At 34.5% G+C, this 19456-nt stretch overlaps 1 pseudogene across 1 annotated transcript; it reads right to left on the minus strand.

Annotated features, from left to right (window-relative positions):
• Positions 1-5988: 5988 nt before the first annotated feature.
• Positions 5989-18306, minus strand: LOC108663788 (putative disease resistance RPP13-like protein 1; annotated as a pseudogene). The gene is made up of 15 exons (XR_016028796.1): positions 17870-18306; positions 12235-14574; positions 12076-12174; positions 10494-11952; positions 10133-10209; positions 9485-9788; positions 9196-9334; positions 8869-8978; positions 8589-8716; positions 8244-8333; positions 7667-7973; positions 7405-7568; positions 6854-6917; positions 6580-6734; positions 5989-6301 (listed from the first exon to the last, which is right to left on the minus strand). The product of XR_016028796.1 is annotated as a putative disease resistance RPP13-like protein 1 (transcript).
• Positions 18307-19456: the final 1150 nt, after the last annotated feature.

The raw sequence follows: 19456 nt of genomic DNA on the forward strand, positions 1-19456 counted from the left end.
AAAATTTTATAAATATAATAATAATAATAAAAAAAAGGCTAAAAAACACCACCCCACCACCACCTTGACTCCGCCACTATGATAAGAGAGGATGATATCATGGGCCATGAGGGACTCGCAAGACTGCATGCAAAATGTGGGATTCTGTAGAGGTTTTTTTTTTTTTTTTAAATGATGTAGTATTATACCTTGATAATGCAAAATCAACAAGGATGCAGGCATACAAAAACAAGACCTGCATGTCGAGACCACCTCAAAACAGACCCCTGCTGATTGTTGTTCGCACTTCGCACCCAGCAGGCCGACAACAAGAAGGGTCAACATAACCCTCTCGACCAGGTATGCTGGTACCCAGACAACATAGTTTAGATACACATCGATCAAACAGAGGCATCCTAATCAGAAAAAGGATCATCAGATTCCGACAACCTGCTTCCATCGTCATGTAAGCCAAAACTATATACACTATACAAATTAACCAGATTCCAACACATTATCAAATTCACATGGGGCCAGCACATTATCAGGATTAGTCCATAAGAAATCCAGTGGCCTATGTACTCCACTTTTGGCTAGATTATCATCTTCACCAATTGCTGATCAGGGCGTATGTCTAATCCTCCAACTTCGGATCAGGCCAAGCAAATTGGATATCAACATTAACACCTTTCGCAACCTCCGAGGAACCTCATGGGGTTTTTGAACCCATTTAACCACATTAGCCTAGTCAGACTCAATCTTAAGGCAACAATTCGTCCAGGCAAACACACTGAAGATGGACAGCCTCTTTAACCACCAAGGACTCAGCCATGTTAGAATCTATAACCCCCACATCGTTAGAAAAGAGAGCAAGGATCGTACCTCTATGATCTCTGAGGATTCCACCTATCCCAGCGTCACCCGGGTTACCACGTAATGCTCCATTATTGAATTTGACCCACCCTTCTTCAGGTTTAACCCACTCCCTCATTCTCGTAACTTTGCCGCAGGCCAAAGGTGTCCTAGCTTCGCTGGACAGCCTGATTATATCACCCATAGAAATATTCAGATTAGGCCATTTGGCCTTAATTAATCCACCATGCCATTATGATTTTAATAAACTCAAACCATCAATGCGTTCCATTCTTTACCTCTGAAAACCAGCTCATTCCTTGCAAGCCAAATTCCCCAAATTCTTTACTCTTGAAAACCAACTCATTCCTTGCAAGCCAAATTCCCCAAGAGATGGCAAAGAACGCCACTTTCCATGTGAGACCATTCTTAATACAGGAAGCAAAACCAGCCGGGTCTTGGTGGCTCATCCGATGTAAATTCCTCATATCACAGCACCCAATGTTACGGTCTGTAGTAAAATTCTAACCATCGTAATGGTTGGACTTCTCGTGGGGCATCAGAATGTCACTAAATCTGAACACAAGTCTTTATCTGCTCAATTCAAAGGTTAAATACTTGTTTCAGTATTATTTTACCAAAGACATTTGATTAATAATGTTCACTTTACTAAAAAAAAAGTTATATATATAGCCTTGGAATTTTAATTGAGACGCTAAGTTAACCTATGCCAATGTTTTAAAACTTGGACTGGAGTGATTAAATCCAGAACCATGTTTGGTCTAAAAACAAATTTAGAACTGTTTGAGATCTAATCGGTCAAGAACCTGTCAACTTCCTGATGGGACCAAATTCATTAATAGAGATAAAAGAAGCAAGTGCTAACAAATAATCAATTTAAACAATTGGAAATTATTTGAACCTTAGCTACATTGAGTTCTTTTGCATTGAATTTCATATGAAAATTGAAAATAAATATTAAAAAATTTTGCAAAAATCTCACCCACAAAGATATTAATAGCAATGAATATTAAAATTGCTATTCATTTGGTTCAAAAAGTCTTAGATTGATAAGTATAATTGACGCAGCAAGTTAACGTGAAAATAAAAACTTGCACTCGATAGAGCTTTTAAAATTGATAACCAAGTTTTAAATACGAAAGCTTACACTCAAAATTTGAGAGAAAATAGAATATTATTCAATAATTTAAAAAATTAGTTGTCTAATAGCTAAGTTTAAGAGTGTTATTTATAATAGTTTAATCTTACTTAATCTAACTTTGGAGTGCAAGTAAAGTAAATTAAAATAAGGAAGCATGCTACCTAGACCTCCTTGAAGTATAAGAAAAGTAAATTTGTAAACTCATATTTACTTGTCATCCAAGTAAAATAAAGTAAAAAAAATCCTAAATACTAAATACTAAATAAGAAAAATATTAAATATTAAAATTACTTGTTAGACTATTGGACTATCTACATCAATAATTACTACTATAATTCTCCTTATGCGACTCAAATTTTATCTCCACAATGTAATGCATGCTCCCTGAGCCATGTCTATGCATATCTTATGGCAGGGAAATTAAATTAAAAAAAGAAGCAAAGAAATTTTATTTAATTAATGAAAAAGATAGAAATTCATTTACACAAATTTTGCTAAAAAATGGCATTGATAATTGCAGCAAAGAAGCTTCAAGGTTTGGAGGAAGTTAGGGATTTTGAAGAAAAAGGGAGAGAAAATTCGGGATTTTAAAGAAAAGGAAAATTGAGTATTTTGTTTATCTGAAATAATAGTCTAATTATCTAATTTGGAGGAAATTGGTGATTTGAAGGAAAAGTTCTTCTCTTTTTTTGCTTGGAAAAAAATTGGAGATTTTGAAAAAATATTGAATCAAGTTTCTCTCATTCTTTCAAAATAATTTTCATGGTTTTGTTACTCAAGAATTTTGTAATTTTGTTTTGCAAATGAAGGATAATGGGATACAATGTAGTTAAAAGTCATTAACCTGATAAATTTAGTAAAGATGTGACATAAAATTATTGAAAGAACACCAAACGAGGACAAAAGATTATTTTCCAAGAGTCCTTGTAAAAATTCATACCTTTATTGTATCTTATTTGCAGCTCTAATCCCCAATCAAACAATAATATATGTCCTAAAAAAATATTTTTTAAGAAAAAAAATAAGACCAAAGCCAGAGGAGTGTGGAAGCCTCCTTGATTTCTCCCACGTGTCTGCAAACGCATAAGATTAAAAAAAGCAATGCTAGAGGCATGTAGAAGCCTCTAGATGATGCAATTAAAAGAATGTGGCAGCATTTGTCATTCAATTAGGCCCTTACTTAAGGTCATGAACAATGCAATTGTTACCTTACCTTTATATATAGTAATAGATTGTTGGAAGAAAGAGTATGATAAAGTGATATTTCGCCATGTCGAGCCATAAATCCAACATTATCCCTCCCCACCACAGTTTTGTCTCTCATATAAGCTCTTCTATTTCTCTAATCTCTTTCAATTATCCCTTTCATTCTCCTTAATTCCAACCGTCTTCTCAGCCACATTTCATGATAATCTCTTCTAGTGTTTCAAGTAGATATTTACATAAATAATATACTTTCAATCTGGATGATCTTGTATATTAAGCATGCGACTTGCATGAAAAATAATATTTTCAAATTTATGAATTATCTCATTAAATTCTTTTTTTTTTTTCATATTTTCAACCAACACCATCCCATTTCAAATAATTAGGTTTTATTTCTGGACAAACCAAACTTAAAATAAGGAGAGATATCAGAGATATTGGAGGAGTATAGAATGAAATGTAATAATAGAATTTGTTTATTTTGCTCAATCCATATGAGATTTTACTAAACACTTAATAAAGGAAACAAAGCTGATATGAAACAGAGAGAAGAATATAAAATAGATTTAGAGTGTATGTGCTCATGTATACAAAACGTACAACGCTGATCACCTAACAAATTGAAATGCAGTTCAAGATTTTTGACTAAATTTTTGAAGAGAAAAGAGAATACAATTGGAGAAAGAAATGTGTGTCGATGAAAAAAAGAATGGATAAGAAAGAAATTCGAATTCATTAGATATGTAAACGTGAGAGAAGATAAAAATTTTTCAATTTCATCTATCTAACTAATCTTGTTAATTAAAATGAAAATAAAATTTGAATATTGTGAGTTTTTAAACTTTTTATCAGATCTACAATTTTACTGTAAATCAATTATCAAATATGTAATTAATCCTTTCCAAATTAATCTATAATAATGCAGAAGTCTCAATCTTTGAATAGGGATGGCAATGAAAAGGAGATTGCCTCATCCGCTCCTCCTACCCCACCTGGACAACCAAAGCCCCTCGCTCTATTCTGTTATCGATTTTTTAACATTTATTTTCGTCCTATCTTTTCTTTCAATAATTTTTTATACAGGTCAATTTACATAATAATATATAACTATCATAACATTAAATTGAAAATAAATGTCCAATACAAATTTTGGTATACCAAAATTAATGTAAATTTTCAGAGGATTTATAAAATAATAATATCAATCACAATAAATTTCAACTTTTCAAATTCAACATAAATTTTTAAATTTAACTAGTTAAACATATGTAAATATATACATATAAGGATATAAAAAATAAATAATAATATAAGCGGGGTAGGACAGGGTGGGGCGAGGCAATTACATACCATAACTGCCCTGTCCTGTCCTAACCCGACCTACTTATCCATGGAGCAGCTTGGAGTTTGCCATCCCTACCTTGAGCCAGAAATGAACATGTAATCAACTTTGACACAATATATGTTGGCTATGTTGAACCCCTTCCAACTGTTTCAATAGAGAAAGGCTGGATTTGGTCTTGTTTAATTTTTTGAAATTGGAAACGTTCTAAATTGTTGTAGGATGGTGGCATTAGAAGAAGTAAAGAAAAGCAGAGCCTAAAAGTATATCCTTTCAATCTGCAACATATAAAGAAAATGGTGGGGCTTTACCTAGGTGATTCCATATTCGGTTGAATCCTTCATTAGATCTTTAAAAGATTGGTCTTATGGGAGTGCATTGAAAAGAAGATGAGTGATGGCATGTGGTGCTACCTTATAGGTCTTATGGCTTGCAAGGAACAATTCTATTTTTATCAAAATTCTCTTCTTAGTGACGATGAGATTGGTTGAGGGCAAGTGATGGAAATGAGGCTATTGAGGAATATGGATGGTGGAATGAACTGGAAAGATTAAATGTTGGTCTTTTATTGTTTGAATTCCTCCTCATGAAGGGGAATTAAAGCTTAATGTGAATAGATCGGCTCGAGGAAAACCAGTACTTGCTAATTGTTGTGGAGTCCTTGGAGATAATACGAGCTCGATTATGGGCTGTATTTTGGTCCTCTTGGAATTCAAGTGTCCAATTATGCACAATTGCAACTTCTTTTCTTCCATCATTCACAGTTTGGACAACATTGGCTAGGAATTAATATGGTGTACTTGTTTCATTTGTGGATTCCGTTATTATAAGGTTATGTTCCTACATGGTGTTATGGGGGGTGTTGGTTTTTTCATTGTAATGCTATATTCTGTAAGGGGTAATAGGATGATAGGGTGGCAGTTTTGTTTCCATATAAGGTGATAGGGTGCTTTACTTTCTTGAGTGTTACGGTTTAGAGTGCCTCTTGCTACTCTTGTACTGATCTCTTTATTTTGATCGGCTTTTGTATATCTTTGATACATAATAAAACCACCTATGAATGAGCAATATATATATCTAAAGAAAAGCCCTATGTAAACATTAACTAATTAAGGAAACTATTGCCTATCGGAGGGGAATATAAACTTTTCTATCAAGAGTTGGATGTTAAAGTAAAGCCTCTTACTTTGAGTAATGTGTAATGAAAGGATATGTTATGCATCAATATGAAGAATTGAGATAGAAAGAAAGAAAGCTTCTAACATAATTGCACAATAGAACCTCAAAAACCGACTCTGGAAATTATCGAATACAAAAATGTTTAAGAATTGTGATCATACAAAAACTGAATTCTGGCCATTTAAAAGAACTTCAGATTATTTGAGAGAGTAGAACCTTTACTTCCAGAACATAACATGAGCAATATAGAAGAAAGGCTTCTACAAACTTTAGCAGAAAAAGCAGAGTATATGAAATTCATCACACTACAAATGGGGAATACCCATCGGTAACTTCTTAAATTGAAATATTACAAAAAGCTTGGCACTGCTACAATGAGAATATCAATTTCATTTATACAGAAGGTTCCAGGTTACTCGATTTAACATGCTTGAGGCAGTCATTCGCTATCTTATCATTTATGCTTGCACCACTGATGCAAAGGAGGAAAGGTTCCCCTTTTAGGGAAGGAACTGTTGTCCGAACAACTTCGAACCACCATTGAGTTTTTGAGGGCTTTGGAATATAAAGTTCATTGCACCCTGTCAGACAAGTTCCACAACAAAATTAGATATCATATTAATTTTCAAGCATATTACAATATACCAATCATTCAATATATTCGAAACCAATCTTGAAATGATTCTACAAGAAATTTTAATAAGTCACTAAAACCAATATGATTTGTAGACATAAAAATTTAAAAGAATTAACAGATCCATTTTGCTCAAGTATAAGCCTCAGCAACTTTAGAAGTAACATCAAATTAAAATCAAAGTTATATATCTTTGGGTCAACAGAAGTGACCAAGTATTAATACCTGAAACCCTTCTTGAAATGGTCCTGCAGGGAATGTTTTACCAGCAGTCTGAAACAAATATGTTTCATAGACAATAGTAATGCCAAACATCTGTTCATTACCATGAGGAGGTGTATTCTTTAATTATGCTCTTTTTCCTTTCAATGGCTGAATCTCTGTGATGAAAATATATATAAGTATAAAGCATTTGAACTACCTTGAAGCACGCAACCAAGAGGAAGTTATCTAAGAGAACTAAAATATGTAAAGCACACAGTGTTCTATAAACTTCTACCTTCAAGATTAGCATTGTCTTACCATCAACATTGTCCCACAAATCATGCAACCTCCCAAAGTGCCTGCAAACAGCAACATATCACTTTTCACCTTTCCAATCTCAAAATGAAGGTCCTGATTTATGACATTTTCATGCAAAAAACATAAAACAAATCAATAGGAGAGACAGGAACTACTCAAACTTCCAGATGGACAATAGAACATTAAAAAAGACTCTTGAAGTTATCGAATACAAAATTGCTTAAGCATTGTGATTCACACTCTTCATTAACAAAAACTGAATTCTGGCTATTTTACCCTGATATGCAACTTGAAAAGTACTTTAGATTAGATCAACCATTTGACAGAGTAGAAACCTCCTTTACTTTGAAAACATAATATGAGAAAGAAGAAATGATTCTACAAACTTTAGTAGAAACAGATAAAGAGTATATGAAATGCATCAACTACATATGGGAAATACCCATTGGTAGCTTCTTAACTTGAAATATTACAAAAAAGTTTACGAAGAAAACATCAATTTGGTTTCTACAGAAGGTCCCAGATTACCTGATTTAACATGCTTGAGGCAGTCAGTAGCTATCTTATCATTCATGCTTGCACCACTGATGAGAAGGCGGAAAGATTCCCCTTTTAAGGAAGGAACTGCTGTCTGAACAACTTCAAACCACCATTGAATTTTTGAGGGCTTCAGAATATAAAGTTTACTTCACCTTGTCAGACAAGTTCCACAACATCAGGTTTTCATTTTGCAACAAGATTTCTTGGCAATAACTAAAACTTTTTAGCTTCCTGTGTATAGGAACATTACCATTTTCAAACTATGTTTCCCTTTGGGGAATTGTTGTTCCCTTGACACAGTCATGCTGTTGTTGCCAATACATACTTTAATTTCTCATCATTTATCAGAAATTGAGTACTCATTGGGATTGAGGCAGATTTTGGTGTTTGCTCATTCAGCTCAGCATATGGTCAATGGGCCGGGTTATAACAAGCATTGAGGGTGGCAGCAGCGAAGGCAATGCCCACTTGGATAAGTAATAGCATTCCCTATTTTAGCGTCTTTCCAGACTAATTTGTTTGCTCCAATTGCTGGCACAAGCCTCTGTGACTTCAAACTGAAACCAAAATTACATATCATATTAATCTCCAGGCATATAACAATATACCAATCATTTAATATATTTGAAACCAATCTTGAAATGATTCTGAAAGAAATATTACTAAGAAGTCACCGAAACCAATATGATTTGTAGACATAAAAATTTAAAAGAATTAACAGATCTGTTCTGTTCAAGCATAAGCCACTTTGCAACTTAGAATTAACATCTAATTAAAATCAAAGTTATATATCTTTGGTTCATACAGAAGTGACCAAGTGTTAATACCTGAAACCTTTCTTGAAATGGTCCTGCAGGGAATGTTTTACCAGGCGTCTGAAAGAAATATGTTTCATAGACGATAGTAATGCCAAACATCTGTTCATTACCATGATGAAATTAATAAATAAAATTCTCCAGCTTTTAGTAAACAATCCAATGCAATAGTTACAACTAAAGTTTATTTTTCTTGACTTAGACTGCTGGTGAATGACCAAAAATACATATGAAGAACAAATGAATATATAAGCATTTAGAAAAACAAATTAAACCATAGAAATCAGCAACAACAACTTCTCATCTTGATTTTTCTTTAAAAATGATGGCAGACATTGAATCTATATATTATCGAACCTGGAGAGAACTATCTGAAAGTTCCAATAACTTGAAATTAAAACCATTTTGCTCCATGATGGAAGACAAAAGCTTCACAACTCTGCAAAAACATATACTCTTTTCCAAGAAACAGAGCTTTGGAAATGCTGTCCAAAATTTAGTAACCAAGAGTTTATTAGTAGTTATGTTTAAAATTGAAACTTTGGTTTTGCTCACTTCAATTTTGATAAAACAAAAAATGAGAAACATTTAACTAACTCATTTGATCTAAATCAAATCCGAACTAGTAGAAACTTACATGATTTTTCTTCCTCCTTTTGGATACTTCTATTCCTTCTCTGCCATTGGTCTCGTGATTCCTCAACATCGGCTTAGCCAAACATTCAACAAAAAAGTATGGTAGAGAAACTGAAATATGCAAAATAATAGTGGAAAAAAAGGTTGAAAACTTGGGCTTTGGTTATTCTTTATATAAAGCTTAATGTTGAGATAGTAGAGATATCGGTGTGTGCATAGAATTCACCTTTTGTCCATCATCTCATGGTTGTACCATATCTACCATTGTGAAGATAAAATTTCAAATTGACCATCCTGAATGTAATTATATATTTCAAAATTGACATACCTTGGTCTAATCGTAACCGACCTTCTCTTCTTGAGAGATGAACCATCTTCCTATTTTCTTCTCTAGATCACACCAAGGAATATGCAAACTACTCGTATGGTGGTGATTTTTGACCATTCTCATCTTTATACTTTTTGCACTGTTGGGTTCATTAAATAATCAAGGAGAATATTAGCATTCATTCAGGATGATGGCACAATTATTTTACAGAACAAAATAATTAACAGAAAATTCAATTGGTAAACCCTTGTTTTTCTGCAGCGAAGAAGCATGGAGAGAAGTTAAATACCTGGAGGCATATTCTTCCCACCAACATACTACATTCAAAGTAAAGTTTTCACTTTCAGAGTTGGGATGCTTTAGGCAGCGAAGTAGTTCCCCTGATTGGCAAATTAATCAATATAACTGCTGGGTGACACTATTTAGATCATGTATCATAGTGCCAGAAGTTGAGGATATGCCAGGATAGCAAATGTTTCAACTATAGTCAAGGAAGCTTCTATATTAGCTCAACGCAATTTGCTAGTCAATCATCAGGACATTGTCTCTGCAGATAGCCGCTGTACAACTTCTTCTTTTCCATTCTTCTAAACCTATTTGATTTAAGATTTATGTCAAGCCTATTAAGAAAATAAGAAACATAAAAGAATACATGAATAATTGGGTGAAAATGCAACTTAGAGCTAGCTTAACTTATGAATACAAAACTAGTATAGGAGAATGAGTCCATAAATAGTGTCCTTAAATTACCAAAGTATTCAATTATACCATTACACCAGATAAGGATTCCTTCTGTCTTTGTAAATTTTCTATTTTTTTATTTTTTTTCTTTCATTTTCAGCCTTCCATTCTTTTCCTTCTTGCTAGAGCATGCACTGGGCTTCAAATGGAAAGCATATTGAAATCAGAGAAAAAAAAGAGGGAATTATGTATATACCTGATCTATTTGAATTTAGGTAATGTACTGCTACCATAAGCATTGTCACAGATCAAACAACCTCAATGGAAATTTGCCTGTGAAACGAAGAATATGAGATCAGTATCACTTTTTTTTTTTCCCTTTTTTTCTATGTTCAGTAGCCTATTGTAGTTAGGGTGTAATCTAGGCAATACATTAGAAAGTATTTAAGCTACTCAAACTCAATTCTTTTTAATAAGATTTTTAAATGGTATTGAACTAATGAACCTACACTAATCATGAAAATAGAGCACTTGAACACTTGACTTAATGTATGTTCTCCAAATACAGAGAATATTTATGACAATTAATTATATAATTTCAAGTGCCATAAAGATACCTGATTTCTTTGCGAACCTTCTATTTACGAACATAAATCACTTCGAATTTGACTCCTTAATAAGCGCTGAAACAATGATCGAATCCAATTTCAGCTACGTGGGCAATATTGGGCCATTCTTGGACTTCATCCTTCTTGCATCGTTGTTTTAGCAATGGACAACTAGAAATTTCTAGTTGCAAAAGTGAGGGAAACATTCCCTTTTTCGGAAGGGATTTGAGCAATCTTCGATATGCAATGATTTGAGAGCGGTGAGATGTTGAAAGCCCTCGGAGGACAGACTTACAAGGTTGGGAAAATCGATGATGGTGAGAGAGGTGAGAGAGGGGGGTAGAAGCATTTCTTCATGAGGGAATGACACCACATCTAGAGAAGCACCGTTCATGGAGAAAATGGTTAAGAGAGGTGAGTTTGTGCAAACCCCACTCGATTACTGACTTGCAGAAATTGGGTTGCCAGATTGTAAGTGAAATGAGATTGGTAGGGAACCCCTCTTCTGGTAAAGATACCACACTTGGACATTCATATATAAAGAATTCTTCAAGAGAGACAATGTTGTGCATGCAGTTGGGTAAGGCCCCGAGCTTTTCACAACTCAAAAGACGGAGCTCTTTGAGTTTGGGGGTTAACAATCCACTTCCTGGGAAGGAAATCAGATTTGGACAATTACCAATATCAATCTCCTCAAGAAGGTTGAGCTTGTCGAATCCACGAGGCAAAGATCTAAAATTTTTACAAAAGTCGATATCAATCTGTTCAAGAGAAGAGTTGTCTTCAATTTCAGGTGTTATGCATTCTAAAGATGGGCAATTATTGATAGAAAGGTATTTCAGCCCCTTAGGTAACTTGCCATTGGATAATAAGGAAGCTAACTTGCGACAACCATAGATGATTACATCTTGAAGATCAACGGGTAACTCATCCCTTGCGGATAAAGATATCAAAGACGGACAACCTCCAATAGTCAATTGCTCTATGCTGATATTCTCTCTTTCATCCAGCAAGTACTGCAAATTGTCATAACCAAAAATGGATAAACTTACAAACCTTAATTGTAACTCGCCCCCTGCAGATAAAGATATCAAAGACTTACAACCACTAATTTCCAATTTCTCTAGGAGAAATGTGCCATTGACGTTGACATTTTCTCTTTCATCCAGTAAGTATTGCAAATTCTCACAATGTCTAATGGTTAAACTTCTTAAATTTGCAGGCAAGTTTCTCTTTGTAAATGAAATCAATCTTGGGCATCCTTCAATTTGTAGCACCCTAAGGGTTGTGTAGCTGTGTAGGCTTTCTGATAGCCTTTCGCAATCTGTTATACTCAAATCTTCAATCTTGCAAGGGATTCCCAATTGCATCTGCTCTTCCTTTTTGTCCTCAACGCCTATTGAAGCGAGTTGTGAATACTTTTGAATTTTCAAAAAGCGAATAGCCGACGGATGTGCTGAGGATCCTTCTTACTTCAGCCATGAAGAAATTAACTCCTCACAATTACCTATAGAAAGAGATTCTGCTTTTCTCATCCCTAACATCATATCCATTGGACAAGTGAATTTTGAAATTTTTAAAAGGGAGACACTTTTCATGAGTAAGCCAAAATTTGTAGAACTTGTAGCCACCACCTCTTGGCATTCTTCAATTTCTAAATTGCACAACTTTGTAAGGCTAGAGAGTGAAACTACCAATTGCCCACATTGACGAATCTCAAGTTTCTTCAATGGAGGACAAGTAGCTAGACTTCTCAGTTTTTGACATCGAAGAATCACAAGTTCCTCCAAGGAAGGAAGACAAGTAGGTAAACTTCCTAACAACTTGGGACAATCTGAAATGGAGAGCAAGCGGAGTTGTTGGAAGTTTTTCACATGTCCATCAACTTCACAAGGATCCCATTCCTTCCATTCAGGCATTTAATAAAAAAAATAATTCTTCTAGTTTTGGAAATGCAATTGATGCATTTTCTCCAAAAAAGTTTGAACCCACAGTGGTCACCTTACTCATCCCCTTGATAGAAAGGGATTTTAACGATGGTAATTTTCCAATTGCTAGTAATGATGTGCAATTTGGACAATAATCTAGCCCCAAATGTGATAGCTTTTGAAATGAAGGATCTCCTATCCAATTTGGGAATGTTTCACCTCCATAATTATTGATGGTGAGCCTTTCAAGCATTGTATGAGGTCGGAGTGAATTCAACACATCCTTGTGCATTTGAATCTCTTCTGCTACAAAATCGTCATGGGAGTACTTCCACTTCAAAGGTAAATCACAAATGTTTGACTTATTGCATAACCTAGCTGCCAATGCATCTTGAGCTTGGACAATGTTCTCCAATCCTGAAATAAGAAGTCCACCCTTAAGATTAGACAATTTCTCCATCTCTCGTATCTGAAGGCCATTATCTTGACTCACAACAAATCTTGTCAATGTTTGGAGACTGGTTAGCTCACCAATTCCCATCGGCATCCTTAGTTGTGAATTTGCACCTTTAAAATCAAGATGCCTTAGGTTCATTAAATCTCTCATTTTTGAAGAAAACTCCTCGAGCTGATAACACTTCCACAAAATCAAAGTCTGTAAATTATAAAGCTTGCATATTGAATCAGGTAGAGTTTTGATATGATTGTAAGAAAAATTGAGATAACGCAAATGTATCAAATCTCCAATGATATTAGGTAACTCAGTCAAGTGATACCCTTCTAAAGAAAACACCCTTAAGCATTTCAATTTTGGCAACAAATCACTGAGAACTTGATTAGATATATAGCAATACCCTTTATATGGCATCTTCAAAGGTAGGAAGGTTCTTAAACATTCCTTTCCATAAAAGACTTGGAATTTTTTAATTCCATCTTCCGAACCACCAATGTAAGATGAGTGATGAGCATTATTGGAAATGTTCAATTCCTTGTCACCCTTCACTTTGAAGCATAAACCTTCGGTGACTGATTGAGCCAAATCATTAATTAAATCATGCATTACATATCGAGACTTATCCTGACTGGATCTTTCAAAAATTGACCTTGATACAAGTTCTTGAAAGATCTCCTGACCCAAATCTTCATTTTTCTTCTCAGCTCTCACTTGTAGAAAGCCTTCTGCCATCCATAACCAGACTATTTCTGTCTCAGTAAATTCATAGTCTTTGGGAAGTATGGCACAGTAAGCAAAACATCGCTTTAAAAGTGGAGGAAGATGATGGTAGCTCATTCGTAAAGCTGGAATTATGTTACTCTCCTTCGGTAAATTCCAAATCTCACTTTCCAGTATATTTTTCCATGCATCAATGTTCACCTTATTACGCAAAAGGCCTCCAATGGTCTTAGCTGCCAAAGGCAAGCCCTTGCACTTCTTCACAATCTGTCTACCAACTTCTTCTAAGTTTAGATGCCCACTGAAATCTTTTGCTCCTAATGCATGTTGAGTTAATACAGAAAGACAAGTTTCATCTGACAACTTCTGCAAGTTGTAATCATCTGGGGCAGTTTCTCTAGTCATCAACGAAACACTTCGATCACGCGTTGTCACAATAATTGTTGTTCCTTTCCCAAAAGGGGCTAGTAGGCGTTTCCAATCTTCATACTTTTTATGCCAAAGATCATCCAAAATGACAAGTAGTCTTTTTCCAGACAGCTTCTTCTTCAATTCTGTTTGAAGTCTATTCAAATCATCTTTAGCACTACAAGATTCACGATCAACTGATAGCAAAATTGATCTCGTTATATTCGTGATATTAAAAATTTCAGAAACGCATACCCATACTTTGAGATCAAAATAATTATCCACGCCATTATCATTGTAGACAAGCTGAGCAAGAGTTGTCTTGCCAACCCCTCCCATGCCAACGATGGGAATCACACAAAGCTTTTCACCAGCATGCCTAAAAATCAATTTAAGGATTTCATTTTTGTCATTTTCCCGTCCATAGACTTCAGTTTCAGTCACCAAGGATGTGGTTGGCGGCCTTTCCGTTGCTGTTTTAGGCCTTCCACCACCAATTTCAGTCAAAGCCAAGTGAGGCTTTCGTTATGCTAGATCTTGAAATCTAGTGGTGATCTCTTTTATCTTGTACATCATCTCACTATTAGATGAGCAATTATGATGTGAAGAATCTGCCATTTCATAGAATCGAAGAACCAAGAACAAAGAATGGGAAAATATTCTGCATCTATATTCCTCAATGAAATAGTCAGAAGCCAGCTATTTATATTGCTGGTATAGTTTGTAATTCTAAACAATACATAAGGCTAAAATTGTAAAAGAACTGTAAAACCAAATTATTTACAATAAATAAATAAATTTTATACTCTTCACTCCCCCTCAAGATGAGTATTATGTATGTTAATAATACTCATCTTGCGTAATAGAGAATGAAACGGTCCAGGTTGTAAAGCTTTGGTGAAAAGATCTGCAAGCTGGGACTTGGTAGGAATGTAAGATGGATCAATTTGACCTGCAGCTACCTTCTCTCGAATAAAATGGCAATCCATCTCAATATGTTTTGTGCGCTCATGAAATATGAGATTCCGACAAATATGAAGAGCTGATTGATTGTCACAAAGTAATTTCACTGCACCTGAATGTTCAATACTGAAGTCCATAAGTAAATGCAGTAACCAAATCACTTCACAACAAGTTGCTGCCATTGCTCTATATTCAGCTTCAGTAGAACTCCTTGCTACCATACTCTGCTTTTTAGCTTTCCAACTTATCAATGAGTTTCCCAGCAATATACCAAAACCAGTAATTGATCTTCTAGTATCTGGGCAACCAACCCAATCACTATCACTATATGCTTGTAGGAATAAATCAGAATCACTAGAAAATAAAATGCCTTGACCAGGAGCTGCTTTAAGATATCGTATTACTCTGAAAGCTGCTTGTAAATGAGCCTCACTTGGCTTGTCCATATACTGAGAGAGTATGTGAACAGCGTATGAAATATCTGGTCTTGTAAAAGTAAGATACAATAGTCTTCCAACCAGCTGTCTATACATAGTACTGTCTTTCAATTGTTCTTCATCTGTGGCCTTTGTCAACTTATTATGATATTCAATCGGTGTAGACACTGGTTTAGATCCCAATAAACCATATTCTGTTAAGATGTCCAGAGTATACTTCCTTTGACAAAGAAAAATTCCCTTGCTGGATCTTGCCACTTCTAAACCAAGAAAATACTTAAGTTTCCCTAAGTCCTTAAGCTTGAAATTAGAACTCAAATAACCCTTAACATCATTAGTAAGATCCATTGAAGTACTGCGAATTACAATATCGTCCACATAAATCAATAATGCAATGAATTCCCTTGTTTGAGTAGTCTTGGTAAACAAAGAATAGTCTGTTTTGGATTGCTGAAAACCATAAGCTAGTAAACAAGTGGTAAATTTCGAATTCCACTATCGTGATGCTTGTTTAAGTCCACACAATGACTTATTCAATTTGCACACCATCTTACACCCGGTAAGACACTCCCCCTTAAAACAATACCCTTGTGGCAGCTCCATGAAAACAGTTTCATTTAAATCCCCATTCAAGAAAGCATTATTTATATCAAGCTGAGTAAAAAATCAGCCTTTAATAGCTGCCAATGCTAAAAATAGCCGAACAGTGGTATGTTTCACCATAGGACTGAATGTCTCTTGATAATCAAATCCTGCCCTTTGATTATAACCCTTGGCTACTAATCGGGTTTTATATCTCTCAACAGAGCCATCAGCATTTAGCTTAACCTTGTAGACCCATTTACAACCAATAGCATGAGAATTAGGAGGTAAAGGTACCACTATCCATGTCCCATTTGCCTTTAAAGCATCTAATTCAGATTACATAGCCTCCCTCCATTGAACATGTTTTACAGCTTGATGATAATAGGTGGGTTCCGGTATATGAGACAAAGCTACTGTAAAAACTTTATGATCAGGTGAGAGTTGATTACTAGACAAATATTTGGTGATGGGATATTTGGTAACAAAATTGGCCTGTGTAGGAAAGGTACAATGATAAGCCTCAAGGTATTTTGGTGGGTGTCTTTGTCTAGTGCTTTTTCTAATATTGGATGGTGAATTATGTAGATGTGGTTCTTCAGCAAGTAGAACTATAGGTTCACTCAACTCAGGCAGATTAGCATTAAAATCATGCAAATCCATATTGGAAATAGAAGCAGAAGTATCAACAACAGAATCAAAAGAATTATCAACAACAGAATCAAAAGAATTATCAACAACAGGAACAGAATTATTGTCAGATATTGGCTGAGAAGGAATATCAACAAAATGTGTATCTGGAACAACTAAAGGGTGGGTAGGTAAAAAAGCATCATGTGAAGAAGACAAATCAGAAACAGAACGTGAAGTTGATTGATGTTGCTGAAAGGGAAATATAGATTCATGAAATATAACATTTCTAGAAACAAAGATACTATGTGTAACTAGGTCATAAAGCTTGTAACCTTTAATACTACTGGATATCCCAAAAAAATACATTTTCTAGCCCTAGGTTCAAATTTCTTTCTGTTGTGTGATAAAGTTGATGCAAAACATAGAGAACCAAATACTTTAAGATGTGAATATGAAGGTGGTTTATGAAAAAGTTTTTCAAATGGAGTTTGATCATGTAAAACGGGTGTGGGCACCCTATTTATTATATGAGCAGCAACCAAAATTGCATCCCCCAAAATTTTAAAGGAAGATTAGCTTGCAATAAAAGTGATCTAGCTACAACTAGAAGATGTTGATGCTTTCTTTCAACAATACCGTTTTGTTGGGGGGTCTCAACACAAGAAAGTTGGTGCACAATTCCCTTAGAACTAAAAAAATCAGTGAGATTAAATTCTGAACCATTATCTGACCTTATTTGTTTGATTGAAACATTAAATTGATTCAATCAGATTATAAAATGCAGGTAAAATCATGGAAACTTCTGACTTGTATTTCATTAAAAATACCCATGTAAACCTAGTGTATTCATCAACAATGGTAAGGAAAAACCTATGTCTTGAAATTGTAGAAACTTCATATGGTCCCCAAATAATCTGCTAGAAATCATAACGAAGGATCAATTCTCCCAATGGCTGAATCGTCGATAGTAATCCTTGAGATAAGCACTGTTACTGTATAACAAGGAGAAATATGAATGGGCCTACAAGAAATCAAAGAAAAATAGTTTAAGAACTCTGGATCGATGCTCTAATACCATGTGAAGAATCTGCCATTTCATAGAATCGAAGAACCAAGAACAGAGAATGGGAAAATATTCTGCATCTATATTCCTCAATGAAATAGTCATAAGCGAGCTATTTATATTGCTGGTATAGTTTGTAATTCTAAACAATACATAAGGCTAAAATTGTAAAAGAACTGTAAAACCAAATTATTTACAATAAATAAATAAATTTTATACTCTTCATATGACATAGGGGAATGTAAGTATGAAGGAGCTTTTGTAACTTACTTGAGCTGTCTTGATGTTCCCTGGTCAACTTGCGTCTCAAAGCTTCAGTAGCAAACTCATCCAATACATCATCTGCATCGTATGCCAAGTGTTGGAGCTCGGCCAACCATCCCTTCACTTCCCGACCCTCCATGTGCTTCTCCTCGGCATCATCTAGCACTGCTTGAATACTCTGCAATATCTTTTTCCACTTCTTGAGCTCCCCGCGAACTTGCTTCTCAGTGACAACGTTGAGGATATCAGCAGAGGCTAAGTTACGAAACAACGCAACTAGAGCAGCTTCTCCGATAAGAGACATGGCTTCTGACTTGCAAAAACAGAGAGAGATTGAGTGTGAACTGGTGTAGAGATAACAGTGAAAGACTTGAAGTAGAAGTAAAGAACAGAGAAAATGGGGAATCTTTTACGATGGAGCTACACGGCTTTGATGTTAAGTAATTGTAAAATTAATAATTGTTAAAGGTGATAATTGCGACAACCAAAAGGTGGAGTTGCTACTAAACAGTTCATACTTCATCGAAAGCAGATAAAGATAATGATCAGCTTTAACAACAGGAGATGGTATTGGGAAAAGAGACGGGGGTAAATGGATTCTAAGCTTTCATTTTACCTCTCAATTATTTTATTTTCATTTCAAAGTAAATGTTTATAAAAAGGAAGCAAAGTATGATCTGCAACAAATTAGATGGAGGAGCCTTGCACCAAACTTTGATACAGAAAATAGCTTTGCTTATTGACGGAAGCAATTTCTTTTAGCTAATTGTTAAATGCATGTTTCATGCTATAAATTCAATCCAATGTAGCATTTCCTATGTATAATGTTTATTTAAATAACAATAATTAGTTGTACCCAAAAACAAAATACCAATAATAAGTTGCGTAATTAAAAATGTATTATTGTTATAAACAAGTTAAATTTTTTATCTTGATGTGTAGTTTAGTTATTTTTAACATCCATTAACGATGTTGAGGGCTTTGTGAGGGAGTGTCTAGTTTGACTAGTAATAGATCCAAAATGAATTAAGATGAAATCTTATAAAGTGTGATAATTCATCCAAAAAGATATTAGATTTTTAACAATAACATTTTATTAATTATGAATATGGCTTTACAAAAAAAATTAATTATGAATAAGGATAATGCTACGGAGGAGTTTTGATTGCCTAACTACTCACAAATAGTATGAATAATAAATATAATCATTTTATAAGTATTTATTGTTTCTCTTTTAATAAATCGATTATTTCTCTTTAATGCATATAACGCCTAATTAAAATTTGATACATACCAACATCAATTGATTCAATTGAAAAAAAAAATGAAAAAATTATTTGTTTCAATGTAGGTGGCCTTGTATTCATAGTTTGATACATCAATTTAACTTTTCTCATCCATCTCTTATTTATTTATTTTTTGGCTTACTAAGCCTTAAACCAAATAATTGAACTATACATAGTAGATGATTTTTCTTCTCTTTTGTCATAAATTTCACAAGTTTTTAAGGTGTGGAATGA

The sequence above is a fragment of the Theobroma cacao genome, chromosome 10 (assembly GCF_053813885.1).
Source record: "Theobroma cacao isolate CCN51 chromosome 10, ASM5381388v1, whole genome shotgun sequence".
NCBI lineage: Eukaryota > Viridiplantae > Streptophyta > Magnoliopsida > Malvales > Malvaceae > Theobroma > Theobroma cacao.